Source organism: Emydura macquarii, unplaced genomic scaffold (assembly GCF_026122565.2).
Source record: "Emydura macquarii macquarii isolate MOO-44397 ecotype Brisbane River unplaced genomic scaffold, CSIRO-AGI_Emac_v2 contig_1253, whole genome shotgun sequence".
In the NCBI taxonomy this organism is placed as follows: Eukaryota; Metazoa; Chordata; order Testudines; family Chelidae; genus Emydura; species Emydura macquarii.
In genome coordinates this window covers 58,388,749-58,408,511 of record NW_027131390.1, presented here as the reverse complement: position 1 = coordinate 58,408,511, position 19,763 = coordinate 58,388,749, and the positions used below count along the sequence as shown (strand labels likewise).

Here is a 19,763-nt window from a genome sequence, read left to right as displayed (position 1 = left end):
TCACTTTGAATTGTTGCCCTTAACTGACAGTCTACTCAAGACCAGCCTGCCTTTCAAACAACACAGCCACTGCCAGAAGCCTGCTTGCCCCCATATGGCAACAGTTTAAAACCCAGCATGTGTGTCACGAGTAGCGTATGTACCTTTTGATCCCGTTGGTCATTGGTGGGGATTCCCCCTGGTAGTGGTGATCAGAAAGAGTTTCTCCCTCGGTTTGTTCAAGATACCATGTTCCCTAGGAGGCTTACTCAGCACAGGAGAAAGAGAGACTGGAGTTCTGTTCATACAAAGCTAAAAAGGGGATTGAAATCACCAGCCCTAGAGAACTAGCCGGTAGCAGCAAAACATGAGAGAGTCATCAGGTGGCTACCAGTTCCCACTTGATGGGAATTATGTGGTGATCAGCTTACCCAGCAATGGCTGCCAGCATCCCACCTACTACGTTTTAGTTCTCTCAGCACTGAGCCTCCACTGCCAGAAAACAATGGTGAAAGACCACATGGAAATGATCCAGATCGGAAAGGTTGTTTTTTTTTTTAAATGCAATGATCAATGTTGCTTAGTGAGTGGTTTTAACAGGATGGCCCTGACCCTGTGGAGAAGGCTGCGGTGTTTCTGTGTTGAGAGAGGGGATGAAGGCAGATGGTTCTTGGATTAGGAAGTGTAAATTGATCTAGGGCAAGCTTGAGGCTGGATAGGAATTTTAGAGAGGCCAAGGGGATGTTCTTCCATTTTGCTTACATCCTTTGTCTGCAGGATGCCCATGTAGATTGTAAGCTCTTGGGGACAGAGGCCTGTCCAGCCATTGTCCGTGAAGCAAGTAGAACAATTTTGGGTGCTATGTTCATAACGATACTATTCTGCCTTTGAAGATTATCCAATATATTTTCTGTGTTCATTTATTTTAAGGAACCTGAAAGCTTTTGTATGAGCTGCTTATAAGTGAAATGTACTCCTTACAGCTGTTGCATCTTTTTGAAAGGCAGTCACAAGGAAGCATCATAAAACCTAAAGAATATTACTTTTAACACACACACACACACAAGTACAGCTGTTGAGTCAGTGTTATTACATACGGTAGGAAAAACCCATCAGATACTTGATAGAGAAGATTGAGATGGTAGTGAGAAAGGGAGGTTGAGTAGATGACAGCTACCTACAAGGGGCCTGATGCTGAACACCTCATAAAGGTCCTGAGTGGCCTCAAACTACAGATGAGCTTGTCAATGGAGCTTAACATCATGATAATTATACTGAGCGCTCGTGACTTGCACAGATATGAGATTTGCGGGCAAACCGCTGAGAACAGAATTCAGCCCTATAGAAGTACCTTCTGAATGGCTCTCTGCGCAGCCATGCAAGAAATTACTGTTCTGTTATCCCTTTTGGTAGAAGGAAAGATACAGGTGACAGGAAATGGCCTAGTGGCTAGAGCACTGGACTGGACCTCAGGAAACTCAACTTTTATTCCTGGCTCTGCCACTAGTCTGCTGGATAACTTTGGACAAGTCACTTCACCCTTCTCTGCACCTCAATTTCCTCATCTATAAAGTGGAGGCAATGATACTAGCCTCCTTTGTAAAGTGTTTTGAGCTCTACTGATGAAGAATGCAACTTAAGAGCTAGGTATTATTTTTAGTTGTTGCTAGAACAGGCAGGTAGAGTTGAGGGCCAAAAGGTTTCAGAGTCATATCTCAGCACAGAAAAATTCTGTGCTCCTAGGAGTGAGAGAAGCCTAGCACTAGAGAACAGGGCTAACATTGCCTGTAGGGCAGGGATTGTTTCTTTGCTCTAAGTTTTATACCACCGAGCACAATGGGGCCCTTGGCTGTGGGTACTACTATGATGTTGATAATTGGCTAGGAGGGATATACTGGCTGATCTAGTCAGGCTTTTTTCTAGCTCTCATTTCTTTTTTGTATACATTTAAAAATAAAATGCATTAAAATGGTAAATGTGGTTGGATTGTGAGTAAAGGTATAATACAGCAGTGTACTAGAGGGTCCCACATTTCTGTATAGTACCATAGTCACCACCACCTTCAAACAAGAAAAGGCATCCATAGCCAGCTGGGCCCAGTTCTGGATGGTTAATCCAATGTAAAACTGAAGTAATTCCAATAACTGACTTTGGCTTTGTAATGGTGTCAATGAATGCAGAATCTCATCCAATGTGTCTACATTAAACAAGCCTATATTCCCTTCTTCTACCCGCAAAAGCAGCCTCTGAGGAAGAGCTTGGAACATGAATGATCTTTCTTCCCTGTCCCCCCCACTTCCTATATGGAAACCTTTATCCTAAAAACTAGTTTCCTGATTCTTGTTTACACTGTGACCCCTTTACACTGGTTTGGTAATGTTAAGAGGCCTTAAAGTGGATGTGAATTAAATTCACAGCCCCCTGACACAATCAAAATGGTGTAAAGAGGCCACAGTGTAAATGAGGATCAGGCCCTAATAGTCCTTAAAAACTTTAATTTTAAAAAAAACTTTAAAAATGTATACTTTAAAAGATTCACAAAGGGTTGGTTTTGTTTGTTTTTTAATTAAAGCTTTTAAGAAAGATTCAGCAAATTTTTTAAAATACACAAGGGTTGGTGGGTTATTTTTCCTCTTTCCTGATGATCTGATTCTTTCTCTGCCACAGATGCAGTATTGTTTGTTTCCTAATGAGAAGCCATAAAAAGATCACGTGACTGCAGGAGTGGTTTTCCATGACCAGACAAAGCCCTTTTTGTTTATTCTGTTAGCCAACTCAAGGCCTGGTTCAACCAGAGACAACTGGCAAAAACAATGCAGGTCCTACCCATAGATGAGCAATTAACCCCAGTCTTGCTCTCTCTCACATACACCCACCCACCCCCCACATACAACCATCTCCAAACTCTTCAGAGCTTGCTCATCCCAGATTTACATTTCAAGAGTTAGTTTGTAAAGGGACCACCAGCAACAAATGTCAGATCTGGTTTAGGGCTTGGGTCAAAGGCATTTAGATAGAAGAATAATTGCACAGGGATGTGGTTTGCTCTGGAGAAATAAAGACTGTGTTTAAATGTCTGAAATTCCTGGTGACGCTAATAATTGCAACCTCTGCCTCAATAAAATGCACAAATAATGTTATTGAAACATTTCCAATCAAAAAGGTATTATTTTTGGTTTAAAACAGATGCAGTAGTCAGTATTTAAAAGGAAGACGTCTGGGTGGGTTTACCTCTATTTCAAGGGAATACAAAACTACTGGAACTTTGGTCAAGTCCTTCTTTCTCTATTTTTATAGCCTTTTTATTACAATGTGAAAAGTTTAATACAGATCTTGGGCTGCCTTTTATAAACAACCAGAAAGTTCCACTCTCCGATCATCTATTAAAGATGTTTTCACTGTGACACATTGGATGAAGATGTGTTAGAGAACAGCCTAATAGTGGGACCTACTGAGCTTCTCCGGAAAAGTACTGAGCACACAACCCCCCCTGACCCCCTTGAGAATCCTTGACACCTCACAGGATCAGCCCTTTAACCCAGCTGTAGGCATCGATCCTGCAAACACAAGAGGGTCCAAGTGATTTAGAAGCTTCAGTCCCATTTTCAAACGGGATGGACATTGAATGTGAGATACCTACCTTTGAAAATCTGGATTTTAGAAGCCTAAGTTCCAGAATTTCCAAAGGTATTTAGACACTTAAAGGAATCTGCCTAACCAGGACCACTAATTCCAGGTGTTACGTGCCTAATCTGCTTAGGTGCTTTTGAAAACCCCACTAAGTGCCCAGCTGCCTCTTCTCATGCCTGTAGATCTTTGAAAACACGACCCCAAATGCCTGTCACTTTGGAAATTAGGACTGAGGTGCTTTTAAAATTTTACCTTTCTTGCTTTACTTTGCTCACGTGTCTTATCCCATTGAAGTCAAAGTCTTTACTCATGAGTAAACTTAAGCATGTCCAAAAGCATTGGCTGGACTGAGGTCATAATTATAACATATCATAGGCCTAATAAGTGTCTTCAAGTAAAATAAAAATTGTCTCCTATCATTGCACTTGATAGATATGATATCAACACATATTGAAGAAATGTATTGCTATAAATACTCAGGCACTCTTTATTATTACCCCCCCAAAAATAATCTTTAATCTTTCTATTGTACAATCATCTGAGACCGATTTGAACCCAGGTTTTTCTGGCTCAATTTAAACTTTTATATACATGATCATTTCTGACAGCTGGCAACCCTACATTCTTAGGGTATAGTAGTTCTTCTCTAATCAAACATATCTGCACAGTAATGTTACACAACTTAACTTTTTACATTCAATGTATTACAAAAAGATTCCTTCCAATTGCACAGAACTATGACAAATTAGGCAGTATAGGTAAAAACAGCTTTTCTTTAAGTTAATGATTAACATTACTCCAGGAAATAACTGAGACTATTGTCTTATTTCCAAAGGTTGTCCTGGGGCAAGTGAAAAGCTAATTTCATTAGACATCATACATATTACAAGGATAGATATGCAATCACTGCATGCATATGTATAAAATCATTTTAAAAAGCCCTCTTGGACAAGGAAGTCAAAGAATACTACGAGATGCCCATCAGAATGAAGGATAGAAAAATAAACACACTGGGTCATATTGTACCACTGGGGTTTAAGCAGAATTCCCAGTGATGTGAATGGGAGTTCTGCATAAAGCTCAGTAGGACAGCCTGGTCTCCCATTGTGCCTGGAGTTGATAATGCATGAAAACTTTCCTTGTGCTGATTAAAGGTGAGTGACTGGCCATTTTACAAGCCATATGTTGGGTTATCAGAAGAGAAAATACATGCTATTCAAGTGGCAAGCCTCATCTTCTTGAACTCAGATTGCATTCCTGGATTTAGGATCACAAGGCTATTGCACATTTTGTGCCTGAGCCTGCACTATGGAAGTCAATGAGAGCTTTACCGTTGCCTTCAACAGGATGCAGGATCAAGACTTCTGACAAGGATAATAAGTACAGAGCTGTTCTTGGTTACATCACGGACTTCAGTGGACTTCATCTGCACTGCCGTGAATGAGTGCCACACACCACGCATAGAGCAAAGGCAGATATGCAAGTTACTTGAAAGACTAATGATATCTTAAAAAGGGAACCGCAAAAATTGACAGCAGCCAGTAGCTAAAAATGAAATAAATTGTCTTTCATGTACCTCTGGGAGTTGGATGAAATTTCACAGGGCTATGAAGAGTAGCCCGAGTGTTTTGTTTGTTTTTAAAGTTAATGTAAAGCTTTTATGGATAACTGCTGGATTGACAGCCCTGAGAGTAGAATCTTCTGTTCATCCACAGCACAGCCTAGGTCAACTTCCCCCTACCTCAGACATATTCAGGAAGGACTCACATTTGATGTAGTGCTTGAGGATAAATGGGACACCTCAGCAACACATGAAATTCCCCCATACACAGAGAGCCAGCACAAAATCTGGGCACCACTTAAGAGAGTCTTGGGCAGTCTCTCCACATAATGGAGGAATTTGACCTAATAGGAGTTGAGAATGTATTTGTAGAGTGGCTAAATTCCTGCAATCCCCTCCCTTCCCCTCAACCTCCCTCCCAAAGTGGTCCCAAAAAGTACTGCGATCCTGCTTACCACAGTTGTCTTCAGAATGGGCTTATTGGCTTACTCCTATCTTTCCACTCTGCCCTGCAGTTTCCTCTCTCCGAGCCTTCAGGAGGTGTTGTAGAGCCATTTCCTCCTCTCCTAGAGTCTGCCCAGTATAGACTACCACCTTCCTTTTCTTGTCTATGAGTCAAGCATAAGCCAGTCCTTCCACGCCACACACTGCAAGGCGAGTAGGGAAAACACTTCTTCCTCTAAATAGAGGTCTCTCCCGGAGGCTTGCTAGCACCCACATGCTAAAGATTTCTTGGTTTGGGTTCTGCAAGTATCTTCTAGATAGAATCAGTCCCCAGATGCTGAAACAGCTCCTGTGTATTTAAGTAGATGGCCAAACCCCAGGTCCTCACTGAGCATTGCCTTTGTTTGAGCATGCAACGAATATTGAGCCCCTTTTACCATTGAAAATACAGGTTATGTGATTAGTCATCATTAAACATTTTCAGCTCTCAGCCCTACAACACTTGTGCAGCTGAATTAACACTTGCAGAGGTGCCAGTTACAGTATTTTCTGTTCCTCTTTCCTTCCTGTGTACAAACCTTAGCACCCTACTCTTTTTTGAGTGTTAGTGTACACCATAAAATAGACAAGATGTGTAACACTAAGAAGTTATCAGTGTGAGGGCACTCTGAATTTCTTAACTTTGGAGAGCTTGACCTTACCATCTTAATGCTGCATTGCTAGATTTTAATTTAATTTAATTTTTTTTTTTGCACATTTCATTGTGAATCTGTTTTTACAATACACAATGCAATACATTTTATTTGTCTGTGGAACTTTAATACCCTCCGCAAAGTGTTTTATGATGTAATGTGTGAGTGTCTGTTAATCATACGCTAAATGGAAAAGAAAAATTTAAGTGAGATATAAAAGGTGAAGTGAGTGACTCAGTAGGTCGGAGGGAAAGCAACAGGAGTTCCAGACATGGGACATGACTAACTTTTCTACCTCTTTTTTCTCCCAAGTCTTGCAGGAACTGCTGTGTTTAAATAGTCAATCATTAACTTTTTGATGATGTTTTAAAACCTGAATTGAATTCTCTGAATATGACCAACTGTCATTTCAGGGTCTGCATCACTGCAATGCAAGTCTCAGAGCACTTTAGCAAGCGATAGCATTGAATGCAGTATTGAAAGCTTACTGTTCCACATTGGGAAAAGCCACCAAACCAAGTCAGTTAAGTTTCAGATTCATATAGGTCTGGATGATGCTTCAAGAATCAGAGTGGCAATGGTTAGCAGTATGGCAGAGCTATTGCTACCAGATAATGCTATATTTTGTCCATGAGCATAGAAAGCAACAGAAGTTTAATGGAGTTGGGCTTACAGGGAGTGGTAATGCGATCAGTCTGTGTGAGAAACAGTTCCCAACATGGGTACGGCTGAAATTCTGCTGAACTAATATGCCTGTGGTTTTGTCTAAGGAACCAACTATGATCCACCTAAAAATTCCGTACTTTAGTCCCGATCCTGCAATTTGACCCAGATAGGTAGCCCCTTCCACTCTCACAATATCCAACTAACTTCAGTATGACTCTTCACAGCTGCCAACGCCCATCTGACCAAATCACATTGCAGAATTCAGGCTTTATTTATTAATACCACTGAGTACCAACCAGCAGAACTCAAAAGCAGGGCATGGGGAACAGTCCTGCAGACCTTATACAACAAAAATGTCCATCGATTTCAAGAAAAAAAAATTAAGAATTTCCCTTCTAAGACTCCAAAGGCTAATTGACCAGATGAGGGCCTGCTGAATTTGATAGAACTAGGGTGGATATAATCACTCAATAGAGCCAATAAGCAATTAACTGAATGGATTCAACTGTTTAGAGGTCTCTGTTTATTAAATATAACATTAAAGGTCAATTTCTTAATATGCTTCTTAATATCCATTATTCCTTCATTTGATTATTATTTAGAATGGCATCAATATATTTTACACAATGCAAGAGTAAGAAAAGGGCAGGAATTGCACATCTGGAGGTGGGGAATATGAGTGGACAACGTCTGAAGCCAAAGGAAGCTATAAGAAAACAAGAAGGGTGGTCTTGTGACTAAGGCACTGGAGGAACGCAGGGGGAGGGCTCAAGAGAGTTGGGCTCTGTCACAGACTTCCTGTGTGTGGATCTTGGCTAAATGACTTGGGTTCAGATACTCACACATACCTAGGTACCTAACTCCCAGAGGAAGTTAGGAACCCAATTACCTTTGAGGGTCTGGGCCACTGTGCTTCCAATTTCCTGTCTCTAGACTAGAGACAATACCTTACTCCTATCCCTTGTCCATTAAGTTCTGTGGGGCAGAGACCATCTCTAACTATGTATTTGTCAAAAACCTAGCACAATGGAGTCCAAGTCTCTAGCTGGGGCATCTTGGTACTACTGTAAAGCAAATAATAAACAAGAAAAACTGGAATCTTATTAAAAATCAGTGATCTTTGATGCACCCATTACTTTGAGTAATTCTTCCTGATTCCCTAAAAAGGACCACCAGCAATATGATCAACATAACCATCTTTTCACATTAGTGCCACGGTATGGCCCTGTTTTTGATGCCTCATTCTGCAATGGGATCATAAAGAATTTTTAACATATTTACTTCTCAAGCACTTTGTGATACAGGTTGCACGCAAGGTGCAGTACAATGGGAGTTGTATGGTATATTATATCAATTATTTCAGAAGGCAGCATAATTAAAAAAGGACTGTGAATCTAGTTCCAGCATCCCTACTGGACAATCTCCTTTCCTCTGCTCTGGCAGAGAAGCACCAAGGAGCAAAGATTCAGTCCTAGCTATAGAACTATTTCTGAGGAAATGATGCTGGAGCTATTGCAAAGAATGGGAGACACAACAGAAAGCTGATTTGCAGGGCTGGGGATTCTCTCCATGCACTGCACCAGTGTGTACTTGTTCGGGGTGGGAGTGCATGCCTTTCCCCTCCTCCCATGTGCAGTCAATGGGCGTGGGGTTAAGCCTTCATCTGCATGGAGGTAGAGGAACTTTTAGCCGTCAGAAAATGGCTTGGGAAGTTCAGCAGCAGTATGGAACATGCACATTTGGGACTGTGCAGTTGATTCTCACAGCTAGTAATGGGCCTGGAATGATAAGACACAAACCATTGTTTAGATAGTTACATATAGCATTTTACAGCTATGTAAGAAGACAAGATCCTTCCCAATATTTTATAATCCTCATCAGATTAATACCATACAAACAGATGGCCAGGTGTAAAAGTGAGAGCAAGCAGCACCGGACAAGAGATCAGCACTGGAAGGAGAAGCAAAGAGAGGGGTTTTAACAGAGAGGTTGCTCAGCATATAGGAGGACAGATGATGTCCCAAGCATTGAGGGTAGCCTGGAAAAAGGTATGGAGAGAGAGGGTGAGCATCCAAGAAGCAGCCTTTTCACAGAAGGTGTACACGTGCACATGCACTCCCAAAGGGGAAAGACAGCCCTGTGCCTAGCCACAGCACCAGGATGAGGAGATCCAGAGTGAAAACCCAGCCTCACTGAGGTCAATGGCAAACTCCCATTTATTTCACCTCTAGTTCTAGTCCTGGCTTTGCCACACTTCTTGTTTGATCTTGGATAAGTCACTTAGGGTCCATTTTTTAAAAGTACCAGTGGGATTTAGGAACACAAGTTAATTGACTTTCAAGGATACTTGAGATCCTAAATCCTTTAGACACTTTTGAATATCAGCTCCTTAATGTCTCTGTGACTCTGTTTCCCATCTGTAAATAGGGATGATAGTAATCCCTCAGCAGTGTGATCTGAAACTCATTCAGTCACATGCATAAAGTGCTGTGTGGTTCCTTCCACTGGGGGCCTCAAAAGCGTACAGGATTGTTATGTAGAGAACATATCCATATGTACGTTTATGCACATATGCACAGCATACATTTGAGGGGGAGTTGAAAGGCAGGTATCAAGATTACTTGGAAGCCTGTCAAACAATGCTATAGTGGGTCTGGCATCTGATCTGCCTCCCAGATTATAAAGAGTAAAAAACAACTCATTCTTATATGGCACTTTTCATCCATAGTTCTCAGAGTGTTTTATAATGCTTCCAACCTCCTTTGTAAAGCAAACAAGGCAGGACGTTACTCTCCTGGCCTGTTTTGACACATGAAAATAGTTATCAGTGTTTGGAAGAGTTTAGAAAAGGGCAGTTGTTGAAATGAGCTGGGATTCTGGGGCTGCTAGGTTTCAGAGAAGGGGAGGGCTTCATGTACATTCTGTTAAAATTTAATAATATGTAGCACTGTATGAACCATAACTAAATTGTCACAAGTCCTCTGAAGCAGGTAAACGTTATTGACATTTTACAGATGCTGAATGCACAGCAGCGGTCAAAAAGGCTAACAGTATGTTAGTAACTATTAGGAAGGGGATAGAAAATAAGAGAAAAATATCAATGTCACTATATTAATCCATGGTGTGCCCACACCTTGAATACTGTGTGCACTTCTGGTCATCCAATCTCAAAAAGATAGTGAAATTGGAAAAGGTTCACAGAAAGGCAACAAAAATGGTCCAGGGTGTGGAACAGCTTCTATATAAGGAGACTAAAAAGATTAGGGCTGTTCAACTTAGAAAAGATATGACAAGGGGGGATACGATAGAGATCTATAAAAGTGTGAACAGTGTGGAAAAAAAGTGAATAGAGAAGCATTATTTACCCTTTCCCACCTAATACAAAAGCCAGGGGTCACCCAATGAAATTAATAGGCAACAGGTTTAAGACAAACAAGAGGAAGAACTTCTTCACACAATGCACAAACAACCGGTGGAACTCATTTCCAGGGGATGGCCAACAGCATAACTGGATTCAAAGAATTAGATAAGTTCATGCAGGATAGGCCCAGCATTGGCTATTAGCTAAGACGGTCAGGGACATAACCTAATGAGCAGGTTGACCCTAAACCTCTGAGTACCAGAAGCCAGGAGTGGAAGATAGGGGTGGATCACTCCATCATTGCCCGTTACATACAGTCCCCTGAAGCTCTGGTACAGGTCACCATCAGAGACAGAATACTGGGCAAGATGGACCATCATCTGACCCAGCGTGGCAGTTCTTCTGTTCTTTTGTTCCAATGTGGAAACACCCGCAGAGGGATGAAGGCCACAATGTTCAAGTGTAGCTATATAAACTTAAATACACCCCTGGATGAAGAGCCCAGACGTAGGCCACCAGCTTTGAAAACTTTAGCCTAAGTGAGGTGGTGACAAAGTCACTAGCCACCCAGGGATTAGTTCCTTGCTCCATCCATTACACTTGTGGCCCCTCCTGTAGCCACAGGTCATTCTAGCAGCAGTCTCTCAGGGACTTTTCAGCAGCAATAGCTTGGCACTACCCCATACAGCTGTGATCTGTGGGACCCCTTGAGTTTAAGAAAGACAAGACCATTGCTATTCCTAGCCCCAGACCCCAGCCCTGGGTGACTGTTCTCTAGGAAGCTCCTAGCCCTAATGATCGCTTTCTGTGGGTTTATATTTCCAAGGCTGCATACATAAAGAACAAAGGGCTAGATGTGTACTGTTTTCAGTAACTGAAAGCAGAAATTCCCCTTTACTTTTCCAACAAACAGGGAGGTTGGGGTCACAGCCATGGGCTTTGTAGGACTGTCTAGCTCTGTCCAGATAGACTGAGAGCTCTGTCCAGATAGACTGTCCAGATAGACTCCTTAAAGTCCTGCTATTGTGATGCCTTGCAAGAGCCTTCAATTCTCTTAGTATGCTTTGTCTTCCAACTCACAGCCTGTCTCTCTTCAGATGCATGCTTTATCCAAATAAAAAGTCCCTTTCTCTTGTCAGAAAGCTACTGAAGGTCCCTTGCTGTCCACTCTGGCAGTAAATTAAGAAGTTAAGGAATAACAGGGCACTGTACAAGCTTCCCTCTACCCACTTCCACCCCCTGAAATCCGGGACACTGAGATAATGATCTCACCCATGAAGAAACAAACAGCGCAATCTACATTTTTCATCTGTTCCCATATATAGACTGTCACGTTTTATCAGGCAGCCTTCTGGTGAAAGTACAGGCTTCCCTTTTGGAAACATGACTCTGAATAGAACTTGAAAAGCCCCTTCCATTACGGCAATGTTATGATTTTGTTCATTTCCTTCGAGTACGTTTCAGTAGAAAGTTTTCTGTCAGTGTACAGAGCAAGTCAAACACTGTGAAGGAGATTCTGAAGGCGGAACTGAGGAGTGCATGGAAGGAGACGATCTCTCATATAGTTTTTAGGAGTTTAGCTGAAAATCATCCAAGACACAGGCGCATTGCTGACTATCTTACAGCAAAATGCAGAGGTTTGTCTAATGGATTTTAGTTTGTAACTAAATATTTACTTCTTTCAATATGAGGAACAGCAATACAAGAATAGTGATTTCCTAATGTAAATTGATCCATCACAGATGAGTACTTAGATCAATGTGTGATGTCCCAATTGGAATTAAAGCCATTTCCATAAAGACAACAGGCACAGATAGATTTTAGATAACAAAGTGTAATTTTAAAAGACTGAGCCCACCGACTATGAATTCACCCTTCCCTAAATGCAGTCTGCCACCTTTTAAAGGCATCCAGTATCTTGGAAAGGAGAAAAGGTTTGGAAATAAAATATGCAATGCACAGAGGACCAAATCCAGTTGCCACTGAAGACAATGTGTTTTGTAATTGCCGTCAGTGGAATCAGGATTCAGCCCTGGCATTTTAAAGAGCTAGTAGAGAAGCCTACCTGAAAATCTGAGGGCCAAATTCTCTATAGCTATAAACTGATTTAGCTTAATTGAAGTCAGTGGAGTAGCACTAATTTAGACAAGCAGAAAAGGTGTTTCTTGATTTCTAATGCTGCCACTAGAGAGAGAGAGAGAGAGACTAAGGGGCCAATTTCAGAGGGTGATGTGAATTGTAAATTGTAAAGGTGGTGTAAATTGCCCAGAATTAGAAGCCCCTAGACCAGTTTGCAGAGTCGGTCAGAATAATGTGCACGTGTAAGAAAAACTTAGTTTAACACACCCACTGCATACATTGGGATGGGCTGGGGATGGGGGAGGCACTGAAGTCGGGAAGCAGCATGGTCCCAAGACTGGGGCATTGGACTGGGACTCAGGAGACCTACCGTCTAATCCCTGTTTCTAATCCCACTGACCTTCTGCCAGCCCCTTCACCTCTCTGAACCTCTGTTTGTCCCTCCAACTTGTTATCTGTCTTGTCTACTTACATTGCAAGCTCTGCAGTGCTGAGACTCTCTTACTTCACGTTCATACAGCACTAGACACGATGGGCCCCTGCTTTCTGTTGGAGCTGCTAATCGCTATCATACCAAAAAAAACCAAAAACAAACCCCAAATAATTTTCACCATGTTAGATTCCCATCTGACCTTGTCTCAGGGGAGTTGGTTCTCTTTTGGAGGATTTATCATGCCTTCGAAATTTAATGTCAGACTCAGTGAGCTGCCATCTTAGTCCTTGTTGGATTGCCTGTCCTTGGAGAGATTCAGCTGGTCGCATGGCAGAGTTTAAATCTCACTCACCCCTGGAGATTCACACTCAGCTCCTTGGTTCTCTCTTTGGACTGTAGGACTGAGTCAGTGCCAAGCTTAGGGAGGATGGTGTGGAGCGCTTGGATTTGGTTTGCCCTCAGCCCCCTTGTTCAGCTTTCCTTAATTGGTGACACACGAGGCATCGTGTTGAATGAAGAGTTGTTGGACCTACAGCTCTGAATCTGGTGGCACCAGAGGGCATTCTCTAGCCTTCTACTTGAGATATTTGGCGTATTCTTGAGGCCTCAAGAATGCTGCTTATCCACTCACATTATACTGGAGTTCACTGGATCTGGAAAGCGGTCTGCCATATGGGATAATCGCTGTATAATTTGTATCCGATCTATTGACAACCCATGTTTTTTCATCTCTATGCAGTTAAGTTAATAACTCCAGCTACCTTCAAGTCATGACTAACAAGGGTGTTTCTGTTCACAAAGAATAGCAATGAGTGCCTTTCATTATCTCGCTTCCATGGTGCAGTTTGTTTTCTCCCTTCCATGCTGAAGAGGCTTTTTAAGGGCTATGGCAAGAGATGCCCTTTGCACAGTTTGGCATTACAGCCTATATGTTTTAGGGATCTGCTGCATGCAGATATATTCCGTATTGTCATGGCGAGGGCCAGCTACTTGAAGTGCATTCAGAATGGAAGTTTCTCATACTGAATATGAAAAGGCAATAGAGAATGTGAAGAATACACAAGAAGTCCGACAGCAGCATGGTGAAGGACGTAAAGCCACAAAAGCAAGGAAACACGGAATGAATGCTACTAGCCCTTTGGCCTTAACTCACACAGTTGTAAACTTCAGCCTGTTTAGAGGACATGGCTACGCGGCTGGATTTATAGTCTTAATCTGACTTTGCATGGTGTTAATTTTGACCCTTGTGGCTCACATTTTACAAACGTATTATTTCTGCTGACTGAGATCAAGGCTCCATGGGGCTAGCCACATAACATATGCATAGTAATGGAGACTCTGCCTCCAAGGAGCTTGCAGTTAGACGAGAAAGGAAAAGGATGGGAGAAAAATGAAGTGTTATTATCCTCATTTTACAATTGGAAACTGAGGCACAGAGAGATTGACTTGCCTGAGGTCATAGATGACGCCTGTGGCAGACAGGGAATTAAATCTATGTTTCCCAGAGTCCCAGTCCAGTACTTTAATCACAGACCACTCATCCACTCTGTGAAACCCCTATGCTGTAAGGGGTTGTGTGAGCACTACACATTTGAATGCTGCTGGGAAGCTCATGTACTTCCCACTTGGAGATGCAGCCTGAGCACCAAATTTAGACTGGCAGCCAGTAGGAAAAGAGGGAAGGGCCAGGGCCCAGAAAGTGCCTCATTACTGCACTTTTGGGGTTCCTCATGTCATTAGCAGTGATATAGACTCTCAGGAAGCACAGGACACCTGGAGTCTGGCTGCCTGCTGTCCAGCTGCACAAAGGACAGCAAGGCTGCTCCTTCTACCCTCTTCTCAACACTCACACCCTGGAAGGAGAGCCCGAATGGATGCCTTAGAATAGAAATGATCACCAGTGTGGGCTGCTGGTCTTAAGCATCCTTCAAATTAAAGCCTCCACTCAGGGATGCTTTTGAAATGCCAAAGCCAGATCCCATTGAAATATATGGTAAAACTCCCTTTGATTTCAGTGGGACTAGGATTGGACCCAGAGCACATAAGTAAAACCAGCCTCTTCCTGTGAGGTGAGGAGAGCATACACTGCCCACTAGAGTGTTTGCATAAACAATCCAAAGGAAATCTTGGTTATAGACAGCTGTGGAAGTGCCCCTTTTAAAGTATATTTTGTAATGCTGGCACCTAGCAATGAGTCTTACATTGAGTGAAGGATGTCACCTTTGACAGAAACAGACAGCAATGAATTAAATCATTGAAAGCAAGAGTCTTACCACAAAAACAACAAAACAAAATACTCACATACGCTACAGATACCTAAATATTAGACATTGAAAGCAGGACAGCCTAGGTTAGCTAACTGCTGTGATCACACTGAATTCAGATAATTGAGGTTTCAGGTAATCAAAAGAATTTTGGATATACATAATTCACAGGGAACATGTTTTGGCTAATGGGAAGTTTTGGATAACAGAAGTTGTTCTATATGTGGATAGAAATAAAAACACCTGAGAAACTAAAGAAATGCTAAGATTTGGAGTAAGGGGACACTTTCCCCATTCTCACGAATGTCTTAAAGCAATGTCTTAAGAACAGAAATCTAGCTATACCATGGCAATGAGACATACAGCCTTTCAACTCTAGGTGGCAAATTCAAATGCAACTCAAATGAGTAGATGCTGAAAGTTGTGTTCAGATCTGACGGCTGTTTGGTGGCCTTTGCAAATGAGTTTGATGGTCTTTCAATCCAATTCCCCAAGGGACAAGTGTCCACATCTCAAAAGCCACAACCAACCTGATTGACTAACTAGTGGTAAATAAAAATAAATAGTAGTAATAATAAATATCTAACTCTTATACCGCTGTTTCATCAGTAGATCTCAAATGCTTTACAAAGATGTTACAAATTGTTTTACTTTAAAAAAAAAACAAAACACATTTTCTCCTTTTACAAATGGGGAAACTGAGGCACAGAACAGGGCAGTGACTCGCCCAAGGTCACCCAGCAGGTCAGTGGCAGAACTGGGAACAAGACCCAGATTGCCTTAGTCCCAGACCACTGTTTTATCCACTAGAGCTGATCAACAGTTTCTGACAGAACAATTTTCTTCAGAAAATGCTGATTCCAGAAAATTGAAACATTTCACAGGAACGTACCGATTCCATCAAAATATTTTGTGGGACATCGTCAAAACATTTAATTTCAATATGGACAAAATGTTTCATTTTGAAATTATAGTTTCAACTTATGTGGTATTATAGTACATAAGTCAAAACAATAAGGTCAAAACAAAATAGTTTTGTAATATTTCATTTTGCAACATTCTGAGATTAACTTTTTGTCCTGCATCAGGACTAAACCAAATTTCAGAATTTCCCATAGGATGGAAATTCCAGGTTTTGACCAGCTCTACTATTGGCAACCTTACCAGCAGTTGCAGCAGATTCCAATGACTGCATAAGAATGGCAGCTCAACTACCCTCTCCCTCCTACTGGTGTTCTCCTTAGGGCAGGGCTGAGACACATTGGTAAAGCAGTGTGGAGGGAGTTGATATGAATATTGTTCATGCACAGTGTGTTCTGCAGTCTGGTAGAGGATTTCACTCCCGAGCTGCAGTGGTGTACCGGGGGGGGAGGCCCCCAGGCTCAACCTGCAGGGGTGGGAGCACCAGACCGGCCCTCAGAGCCTCCTGTGCCACCCACCTCCTGTGCATCGTGAAGGGTCGGGCCGGCACCCTCACACCAGGCCAGGAGGTGAGGCCCCCCCATTCGAGTCAGCGACGGGCTGTGGGGTTGGAGCGGGAGAGATGGGTGCCGTGCAGCAGGAAAGTGTGTGTTGGGGGGGTCCACCCCGGGCAGGAGGAAGTAAGCGGAGTGTTCCCCCCTACAGGTACAGAGCCCCCTGCAGACCCCTCCCTCCCTGGGACCGCTGGTGGGCAGCACTGTCTTGCAGGAGCCAGTGACCCCTCCTCCCCTGCATGCGCGGGAGGAGGGGCACATGAGGCCTGGGAATGGGGGGCCCAAATGCAGCCTTGGCCCCGGGCGCCAGAGACCCACGGTACACCACTGCAGAGCAGACAGTCAGGCACCTTTGGCGAGCACTGAATTCACACACAGCCTTTTTAGAAGCTAGTTTTAAAAAGCTAAATATCATCCCTGTAGCCTTTAGAGGGAAAGTTAGTGCTAGTGAGGATGAACGGTCCCAGCGAGGGCCCATGAGGCATGGACCTCAACAACGCAATCACTCCACAGCGCCCTGCTGTTGTACCTCAAAAACGAAGGGGCTGAATGGAACCAGCTCTACTAGTGAAAGTCACTTTATCTTCCGTAGCCATTCAGCATGTAGCCTCTATGGAGAGACTGCCAACCATAGTACTAGCCAGTGGAGAGAACTGATACAAAATATAAGCCTATGCCCCCCAACAGCACAGCTGGGCACTCGGTGCCAGTGTTTTCTCACCAGATCTTCAGTTTATCAAATTCAGCCTTATTCTAAAATGACAACAGTGCATTTGCTTTGCATAATAGAGAGGTGTAACATAAAAAGCAACAACAATATACAAACAACACAAGGCATGGCCTACTTAAACATATACCCTCCTGAGAGTTGCTTTTCCTGCTAGCCCTCATGGCCACCTCTAGCCCCTGGCTGTGGGTGAGTTACATCTCGATCTTTTCGCTTTGAAAGTCCCAGTAAGCATTTCCACTCACCACCACAGCATCTCTGGGGTCACAGGCAAGTGTTGTAGGGATTCTTCCCTCAGGTGCTTCCTTTTGTCACCCAACGTGGCTCATCCACAGGCTTCTTCTGGCTGACTCAGTGCTCCAGCCAGCTCACATTTAAATACCAGTTCCCTTCCTGAAGTAACAGAAGTCCAGTTTAAACCACCAAACAAAATATCCTACCAAAGGTGGTTTTCGCTTTCACAGGCCTCACAAGTCCCCCGGAACTCCAGCAGCTTCTCCCAAAGCTCCTCCTGTTTCTTATAGGCCCTAACTCAGAGCTTCCTACAGGAGTCTAAGCTGCTCCCTATGGTTCCTGTCACGGCTTCTTCTTACTAGTCTCTTAAATCTATAGATTATGAGGCTCAGATGTTTGCCATAGTAACACATGACCCCTTTAGTCTCACCCCCCTCAGACTGAGAGACAATTAATTACTGCACAGGTGGGGCTGCCTGAATAGAGCTGGGCTAGCCCAGCTGGGCAGGCTATAAAGCTGTGGTATGGTAAAGGCAACTTATTTTCATCTCCTTGGCTGAGTGGGACCCTGTAGAGAATTAAAGATACCCATCCTTGTGAACCCAGGGAATACCTTGCCAAGATGTAAAGCCAAAAAAGGACCCAAGTCTGCTCCCACTGAAGTCAAAGGCAAAACCCCCATTAACTTGCATGGAGTCAGGATCAAGATACAAAAACAGTTTGTAACCTAAGTCTCCATTTGTAAAGAATATGGGGGGAGATTTTGCCTAGGTTATATAGCGGCTGCATTTGGTAAAATGCAGCCAGATTCATTTCAATATAACTCTTTCTGGTTTTCTGAGCATTCCCCTTATTTCAACACTAAGACAATCATGGTATTTTTACTTCTTAAAAAAAAACAAAAAAACAACGAAGTGGCACACTGTCGTTTTATTTCCTGTATGCAACTGTTGCTTCTTTTGTGCCAAGACAGGTCAGATCAGTTTTGTGTATGAAAGGGGAGAGAGGGGCATTGATTATAGCACTATTTCAAGCTATTTCAACAGTTCTGCAGTGTAAAGAGAAGTATGATCTATGAAAAAGAGTGAGTGCCGGAGATCAAAGGGACTGAAATCGGAAACAGCTTTTACCAAAGCTCTTACAGATCTGTTTGGCCCTTTAGTATAATGTCAGCATTTAACTTTATACTTAACAGTCCTGCCATAGCAGTCCTCCCAACATTGTGTGTCCATTAAAACGTCAGTTTTCTAGACAAGCAGTATACACGTTAAAGCAAAAAGCAGCCACAGACATGATGACAGCAGTTTAACAGAGTTGAGACTAATGTATTCCTTTTACGGATATCACACAGGAAACAGTATGTTTTGCCACTTGTTTCGTCCCTGATGATTTGTTTGCTGTGTGTGCTAATAGACTATTTTACATTTGTATAAGCCCTTTCATCCTTAAGGAACCCAAAGTGCTGTACAAACCAGGGTGCGTGCTCACAGGAAAACAGGCACCACTGGCACAGAAGAGGCATTGGTTTGCAGGAGAGAAGGGTAAATGTTGGTGAAGGACCGATTCAAACTCTCATTATTATAGAAATGGGCCTGGAGCCTTAACTGACCCTACACACAGTGGACATGACCCCAATTTGGAAGGTCTCTTCTGAAAGATCTGTACCAGATATGGGACTCAGTGGGCCAAATTAATTCCTGGTGTAACTTCACTGAACCGGATTTTGATCTCATACTGGCATGTGAGAAGTCAGTAGAGTTAAAACCAGGATAAGAAAATCAGAAGCAGGCCAGTTGATTTCATAGTTACATTAACAATGCATTTGGCTAATCTATCTACTGCAGAAAGCTGATTCAATTCTGCTGGAATTTGCACCATGGTTCCAAGAAGATGAGAGGCCCAATTCTGATCTCTCATTAATTTTACACTAATGTGATTTGCACTGACCTCATCAGAGCTACTCCTGCTTTACACCATAATCATGAAATCAGAACCAGGCCCTAGCTGTTTCACACCCAAAGAAGTGATGCAGATTGCATCCCATTGACTGCAGTGGGGCTCCCTGGAGGGTGCAGGGATCTGCCTACCCAGAGCTCATTGCAGGACTGGGGCTTGAATTACCCTCTGGCCAAGGGGCCTTGGTTTATGTTACCCATCACACGCAACCTGCTACTGACCATCTACTTACATTTAGATTATAATCTCTTCAGGACATGGA

At 42.8% G+C, this 19,763-nt stretch overlaps 1 long non-coding RNA gene across 1 annotated transcript in view; it reads right to left on the bottom strand.

The window, feature by feature from the left end:
• Positions 1–17,696, bottom strand: part of LOC137154109 (uncharacterized) — a 40,361-nt gene extending 22,665 nt beyond the window's left edge. The window contains exon 1 of the long non-coding RNA XR_010920074.1: positions 17,557–17,696. This is a non-coding gene — a long non-coding RNA (uncharacterized lncRNA). The remainder of the gene's footprint in view (positions 1–17,556) is intronic.
• Positions 17,697–19,763: the final 2,067 nt, after the last annotated feature.